The sequence below is a fragment of the Meriones unguiculatus genome, chromosome 3, assembly GCF_030254825.1.
Source record: "Meriones unguiculatus strain TT.TT164.6M chromosome 3, Bangor_MerUng_6.1, whole genome shotgun sequence".
Lineage (NCBI taxonomy): Eukaryota > Metazoa > Chordata > Mammalia > Rodentia > Muridae > Meriones > Meriones unguiculatus.
In genome coordinates, this window is record NC_083351.1 from 181896017 (window position 1) to 181904527 (window position 8511).

The 8511-nt window shown below is 39.0% G+C and overlaps 1 non-coding gene across 1 annotated transcript; it reads right to left on the bottom strand.

The window, feature by feature from the left end:
- Positions 1-1702: 1702 nt before the first annotated feature.
- On the bottom strand, positions 1703-1809 carry LOC132653272 (U6 spliceosomal RNA). The gene has a single exon (XR_009591052.1). It is a non-coding gene; the product is annotated as a U6 spliceosomal RNA (small nuclear RNA).
- Between the last annotated feature and the right edge of the window lie 6702 nt (positions 1810-8511).

An 8511-nucleotide genomic window follows, 5' to 3' on the forward strand; every position in this document is an offset into this window, starting at 1 on the left:
CATCTCCATGAGTGGTCCTTGGCAGGAGTATCAGTCTCAGAAAAGACCCCTGTGCATAGACTTTTTGGATTTGTTGCTCTCCTTATGGAGCTCGTGTCCTCTCCAGGTCTTACTATCTCCCACTTCTTTCATAGGATTCCCTGCACTCTGCCCAAAGTTTGGCTATGAGTCTCAGCATCTGCCTCGATACCCTGCAGGGTAGGGCCTTTCAGAGGCCCTCTGGTAGGCCCCTGTCCTGTTCCCTGTTTTTTCCCTCCTCCAATGTCCATCCTCTTTGCCTCTCTGAATGGAGATTGAGCATCTTAGCCAGAGTCCTCCTTCTTGTTTAGCTTCCTTAGGTGTACAGATTTTAGTATGTTTGTCCTATATTATATGTCTAATATCCACTTATGAGTGAGTATATACCCTGTGTGTCTTTCCGCTTCTGGGACACCTTACTCAGGATGATCTTTTCCAGTTCTCACCATTTGCACACAAATTTCATGATTTCCTTGTTTTAATAGCTGAGTAATATTCTATTGTGTAGATGTCCCATAATTTCTGTATCCATTCCTCAAGTGAGGGGCATCTGGGATGTTTCCAGCTTCTGGCTATTACAAAAAAAGCTGCTACAAACATGGCTGAGCAGATGTCATTGTTGTATACCTGAGCATCTTTTGGATATATGCTTAGGAGTGGTATAGCACTATTCCTAATTGTCTGAGGAAGCGCCAGATTGATTTCCAGAGTGGTTGTACAAGTTTACATTCCCACCAGCAATGGAGGTGGGTTCCCCTTTCTCCATATCCTCTCCTGCATATGTTGTCACTTGAGTTTTTCATCTTGGCCATTCTGATGGGTGTAAGGTGAAATCTCAGGGTCCTTTTGATTTGCATGTTCCTGATGACTAAGGATATTGATCATTTCTTTAAGTGTTTCTTTGCCATTATTCGATATTTCTCTATTGAGAATTCTCTGTTTAGCTCTGTACCCCTTTTTTAATTGCAATTATTTTTTTAAGAATATTTTGTGATGATATGAAGTTAATAAGAACTTGCAAAGAAGTGCATAGAGAAGACCCACGAAAATTTCCCCCAGCTTTTCCCTGCATTGTGCCTTCAAGATCAAAAGGAGGAAAATAACACTGGTATGAGCCACAGAGCTTACACAGAGCTCATAGTTATACTTGTTTGTGTGTGTGTGTGTGTGTGTGTGTGTGTGTGTGTGTTTGGTTTCCAAGTTGATCATAAGTGCAATTTCATGTTTACCCCAACAGAACAAACAATGAATCTTGAGTTTGCTCTGTGTTCTCCCTTTGTGGTCACACTCACTGTCTTCTTAGGAACCAGTTCTCCATCCTCGTAATCATGTCATTTCATAACTGCGACACAAATAGAAATGTTGTGTGCATATGTTTGAGGCTGGCTTTTCTCACTCAGCACACTTTACTTGTGATCCATTTCAGTTAGACTGCGCATTAATAATGCTTAACTCAGGATTTTCTCATTGTTGAGTAATAATCTGCAGAGTGGCTATACCACAGGTCTTTTGGGGCACATGCTTACTGAAAGCTATTTGGATAGAATCCAGTTTTTGACTGCCACAAATAAAGCTACTACTGTGACCCAAACATTCGCAAACTGGTTTCCATATCAAAATTTCCTTTGTTCTGTAAGAGAAATTGGAAAATTTACCACTCCATTCCTAGACTGTACTGTTTTTTAAAAATATGGACCACTTTACAGATTTACACGTTATATCCTTGCGCAGGAGCCATGCTAATACTCTCTGTATGTCCAGTTTTAGTACATGTGCTGCCTAAGCAAGCACTAACAAATCTGGTTTTAATTTAGAAAGAAACTGCTAAATTATCTTGCAGAGTAACAGAGCCACTTTGTATCCCTACACATAGGCTGAGTGGCTGGGTTTCTTTGTGTTCATTCCTGTATTTTTGTCACTTTCTTTATGCACAAGCATTCTGGAGTCTTACCACAGTATAAATAATGTTGCATTTCACTAATACCTGATGCTATTGAATGTCTTTTTCAAGTGCTTCAGTTTTTAAAATGACCACTTTATTGAGATCTAATTACTATATCACTACAGTCTCACTTTTAAAGTTTTAAGATGTGTGTGGTGGTACACCCTGGAAATCCTAGTGTTTCTTAGGGCTAGCTAACTCAGACACTAGCCTGGTCTACATAAGTGAGGACCAATCTTAAAAACAAAACAAAACAACAAGCACATATAATTTATTAGTTTTTAGTATACTCAGTTTTGCAACCATCATCTGATTCCTGAATATTTTTGTAACTTCAGTAGGAAATTTTGTACTTATTAGTAGTCCCATCTTTCTTCTAATTCCAGACAAACATGAATCTATTGTCTCTCTTTATACTTTTTCTGGACATATTCTATGAATTTAATAATTTTTCTTTCTACTTAGTTTTGTGTTTTCAAAGTCCATCTGTAGTATAGCATATTCTAGTCTGTGAAAAAATATCTCAATAAGCAATTTGTGATGAAAGGTTTTATTCACCTTTCAATTCCAGCTTGTAGTCCACTGTGGAAAAGTCAAATCAGGAACTTAAAACATCACATTTATAGTCACAAGCAGACAGAATAAAACACATGGATTCTTGCTTGCTTATTTTCTTCTTTTTTTTATATTGTTTGGGACCCCCTACCTAGGGAATGGGTCCACCCATGATGAGTTGGGTCCTTCTACATCAATTTGCAATGAAGGCAACCTCCCATTGACATGCCTACAGGCCAACTTGATCTAGATGATTCCTCACTAAGACTCTCTTCTTAGCTAATTGTAGATTGTGTATTAGCATTTTCTTCTTTTTCATTGCCAGGTAACACTTCACTGTCTGACTATACCACTTTGGTTTATCTGTTTCTCTGTACATTAAAAGTTAGGGTCTTCTACCTTAGGGTGCTATGACTTATGCTGCTATGACTATCAGTGGAAATACATTTTCATTTCTTTTGGAAAATGTCAGGTCATAATGGTAATTTTATCTTTACCATTTGGGAAATTGTCAATATGTTTCTAAGTTGGCTGCATCCTTTCATAATGTTGCTTGCAATGTATAACGCCTAACCTAATGCTGTATCCCTGACAGCATTCGCTACTGTTGCCTAGATTTTAACACTATGAATTAATGGTTACAAAGCTAAATATTTAGTTGCAATTTGATAGCGTAACCATTAGATATAACAACAGTAGGTTTACCTTTGAGCCTATGATTTTCTCAGTCACTAGGATTTTGATCAGGTTTATGGTTCCAGGCATGAAATTCACTCCTGTGGATCAGGCCTCAAATCCAGTGCTAGATGAGCTCATTCATGTCTTTTCTTCCTTTGTAGTTGCATGGCTACCATGTACCTTCTGGCACTATGTAAGCTAGCCAGCAGTCAGGGAGTTTCTTGGCTTGTCACTGTTGATTTCTCTATTTCCTGCAACAAAATGAGTGATATATTCAACAATAGGGTCTTACCGTCTAGTTATGCTGAACAGCCAAGAGCTATGGAAATAGCTTGTATTGTTTTAGGTGACTCTGGGAACTCTTCGACCAATAACTTGTACCAGAAGTATCCCATGCCGAACACTGAGATTTTTATTCAGTAACCTATATCTTTTGGGACCACTATTGTTTATCCATGGAGCTTATCCATGATAAGCTTATCCATGATAAGTTTATCCATGAACTTCTGTTCACAGTCCCTTAAAAATACATTATCTTATTTAATTACAAACTAGTGGATTTCTATTTGGTTTTTTCATACTACCTTAATTTTGGCTAGCCCACTACTCAAATTATGATTTGTCTAAATTGTGAAGTATAAAAGCTTCATAGAGCATACTTTGTATTAGATATTATAACATCTAGAGACAATTTGACATACACAGAAGGCTGTGGATAGGCCAGATGCAAACACTTCATCTGTGGTGTTTTGAATAGAAATGGTCTACATAGGCTTATATATTTGAATGCTTGGTCATTAGGGAGTGGTGCTACTTGACAGGGATTAGGAGGCGTGGCCTTGCTAGAGTAGGTGTGGTCTTGTTGGAGGAAATTGTCACAGGTTTGGTGTTTCAAAAGCTCAAGCCAGGCCCAGTGTCTTGCTTGTCCTGCTGCCTGTTGATCCAGATGTAGAACTCTCAGCTACTTCTCCAGCACCATTGTCTGCCATGATGGTAATAGACTAAACCTCTGAAACTGTAAGTCAATCCCAATTAAATGTTTTTCTTTATAAGAGTTCCTGTGGTCATGGTGTCTCTTCACAACAATAGAACTCTGACTAAGATAGCATTGAGCCATTTTATATAAAGAACTTGAGCATCTGTGGAGTTTGGTATCCAATCCAGAAGTCCTAGAACCAGTCTCCATGGTTACCAGGAACAACTGTTAGAGATATTAGTGAACTGGGCCCCATTGTCTGCTGGAAGGGGGTGATTTAAGGCAAACCATGGACATGACATTTTACGATATATCATGAAGGAGTGTCTGTTTTGAGCCCTTCATTTCCATAAAGGAGATGGTCTCAGGTGCTACCCATGCAAGATCTCACCAGCCTCCCTTCAAAGACACCAGCTTGGGGGTGCAGGGGCTTTGGCAGGTAACTGGCCAGGACAGAATTGAAGCACATTATTTTATTTTTCTTATAGTCATTTTTTTTGTGCTGACATGTTTTATTGTGCCAATAGCAAGTTTATGTGTTTTAATGTAAGATGCTTTAAAGAAAAAATATTAAAGAATTTATATCAAACTAGATAGAGTCACAGTAATGTGTGAATAAAGAGCCTAGGAAACACACATCAAATGACTTGATGTATCATTTCTTTAGTCAGAGTTCTATCACTAATTGAGGTTGGTTCTTCTCTATCTTTTGGTCTCTTGTTCTTTCCCTTATACCTATTGTCTATATCTACCTATACACCTACTTACAAATCATCTATCATTACCTATCATCTATGTATAATCTGTCATTTACTTGTATATTTTCTATCAACTAATCATCTATTGTTTTTATATATGAACTATTATCTATATATTACTTATTACTTAAACATATATAATGTCATTTGTTATCTATATTTTATCTATTATCTTTTTATTTTTATGTGTATGAGTGTTTTGCCTACATACATGTCTGTGCATTGTGTGCGTGTAGTAGCCATGGAGGCCAGAGGAGGGCATTGATCTGCTGGCACTAGAGTTACAGACACTTGTGTACCATTATGTGTGTGCTGGCAATAGAAGAGTGGGTTCTAGAAGAGAAGCCAGTGCCCTTAAACCACTGAGCCATCTCTTCAGCCCTATGTTCCCCCATCTCTCTTTCTCTTTATCTCATCTATCTTTATCTCATCTACTACCTCTCTATTGTTTATCTAATCTGCTGGAGTCCAGCCCTGGGTGAGGACGTACATCTCAGTACGGCTTGAACGGCTCTGACAACTTGTGTCTCTTGTAAGCTTTGTTTATACATAAAATCATTTCCTCAGAAACCTTAATTATTGGTTACATAGCTTCAAGTCTTCCTTGGTTACATAAGTATATGAGAACAAAAGAAACAAAGCAAGCAAACAGCAAATCTCATAAGAACTAAAAAATAACATTAAGATAAAATCAGTTTTCTTTTAACTCAAAGTTTTTTTCCTTATGATTGGTGTTGTAAAACCTTGCAGTTAAAAAAGTGCTAGACAGGATGGCTCTATTTGAGTTTGATTCTGTTTCAAGTTGGCATAGAATTAATCAAAATTATTTCCTTCCACCTGTTACATCAAGCCTGTCTTCCTTCAAAAGTTCCGTCTTTCTGAAACAAATTGGGATCCTTTCCTTTACATTTCTTTTATATTTAAAGTAAACCCACTTTCCTTTTCTTGGCTTCTTAAAAAATATTGTGCAGCCTTTTTGTGTAAAGGCAGTCTGTCCTTTTGTCTTTCTATAATATCAGAAAAGTCCTGGTCTGACAAGTTTGTTCAGGAAGGTAGGCAGTTCACTGAGCCAAAATGCTTGCCTCTGTGACTTTGTCATGAACCCTTTGTTCCAGTACAATTTCTATCTTTATTACAATCCTGTAAAGGATAGAACATCAGGGTCTCTAAACATGCTTCCTTTGTCTTCAGGTCTGTCAATAACAGCATGATCAAAATCTCTTCCTGTCCATACCAGCTCCTTGTTTCTGAAGATGACCATGAAAGCCTAGTGATTTAGTTACAACTTGGCAGCTTTCAAAATTTCCCTAAGTTTTTCTTCTTCAACAATTTTTCTCAAATCCTCTACATCATGCTTACTAATATCATTTATTAATAATCTAACATAAAAATCTAAATAGAGTCTATGGAAGACTCAATTTTCTGCCTAGCTGTTTTTCCCAGGGAACTACTATAGTCTCATTATTTTTTATGAACACCAGCTTTTGTTACATTATTCCAACTCTAGCCTTAACAGTGAAAAATATCCACCAGGAGGATAAAGGGTCAATCCAAGGTGTCCAGGCACTGGAACATTGTCAAGCAGTGTCTCCAGAATGCCTGGCCTCGCCTGATCTTTAACTTATGATTTTTTATCTCTTTACTTATACATTTGTCTGACTGTCCATCTACACACTCTCCATTCATTAACAGATATGCCCTATTATTTTTGAGCTGGTGAAAGCTGTTGGTATAATTCAGAGGTCTGAGGGCAGAGGAGATACTAACCTGGGTTGGAGGGTGAGTTTGAAGGTCTGAGATCCAGGAGGGCAAAAAAGAGTGACTTGTGTTCTTCTGAAGCAGCCACACATGTGAGGGCTGAATCCTTCCTTCCTGGGCTTACTCGTTCTTTTCCAGACACCAGCAGATTGGCTGCTGCCTGCCCACATTTACTCAACTGCTTTGGAAGCCATGTCTGACTAGATAGCTGGGCATCTCATGGGCTAATCAAGCTGACACGGAAAATTAATTATCACAGCATGATAGCAAAGACCTTTCTCATAAATGTTATGGGATGAATGGTTCTGTTTTTCTGCTATGAAGCTGTGAACCACTCACCCTGTCCATACTTTATGAGGGGAAATTTGCTTTATTCATTTAAAGGATTTGGGACTTTTGAACCCCTTCAAAGCCCCCAGGTGACTGTCACAAATAAAAAAAAAAAAAAACATTTTGAAGCTCTTACACAATCAATACCCAAGAACCTTTTGAAAATAGAAAAAAAAAAACACCTCTGTAATTTCACATTCTAAGAACAGGCTTGATACTTTTGCTGAATAAAATATATGTTCACTGAAGGCAGAGAAGAACAGTTCCAGTATCAGTTTGAGACTTGCAGAAAATGGAGAGAAGAGTTTCACTGTGTGTGGAGGGGTATTGTGACTGCCACATGCTCTGACTTTTTAGTGTGATAGGTTGGGAAGAAAAAATGGGGGAGTACTGTCACAGTAATTTAAGCCACCCCTTACTCGCATCTGATACCAAACGTAAAGGCTGCAGTAGGCAGACACAGTTCACACGCCCAAGTATGCTGTGGTCCTGGAGGCCATCTATGAGGTTCTGTGGATCTAAGTAATGGCTGTATTATCTCTTTAATGAAGCCTCGTAGTGGTGATGTTTGTCATGGAGTCTGGTCAGACAGAAGCATTCTGTAGCCTCTAGGGTAGCCTTGAAAGGACCTAAAGTTTCCCAGAGGTGATTCTGGTCCCTGTCGAGGGAGCTTGCTGCTGCTGTGTGATCCACAGAACTATGCTCTGTTGTCTGGCCCCCTTAGGAGGGCCTGGCCGGTAGCAGGCACCTACTGGTCCTGCATTTGCTGCTTTTCTCTCTATCTTTGGAATCATGGCTGGGGGAGGAAAGAATGGGAAATGAAACAGGGTATTTAGTAGAAAGCCCACATGTAATTTCCCTGTTTCTTCTTAGGACAGTTTCTCATCTTCCCCAAGTAATTTTTGATCCATGGCTCAAAATCCCATCCTTGGCTTGACTCAGACTTCTTCCTTTTCTGATCAAGAAGATCACTTCAGTTGGTCATCTCTAAATAGACCCCTACATTTCCCACCTAGTCTATTGTAAGAAAAAGAACCATACAAATGATACATCTGAATCACGCATGTATCCCAGAATGACTTCTGTGCTTTTCCCTATGCCACCTTGAGCAACTCTCAGGCAGCGACCCACCTTCTGATGCTAACAGGCAAAATAAACATTTGCAGAAAAGCAACAAGGCGAGACAGTCCTTTGTGTCACAGAGGGCAGAAACCTACAGGTGATCAGAAATGGCTCTACAGCCCCGGTTTTCAGCCTCTTCATGTGTTTAAAACAGTTTCCTTTAATGCAGTTTCTCATGCTGTGGTGACCCTCAACCATAAAATTATTTCACTGCTACTTCATAACTGTAACTTTGCTACTGTTACGAATTATACTATAAATATTTGATCTGCAACCCCCAAAGGGGTCAGGACTTACAGGTTGAGAACTGCTGTGCTAGACCAAGGCATCCAGACACCGTGGCCCTCACAACCCCGCCCTTGCTCAGATGAAGT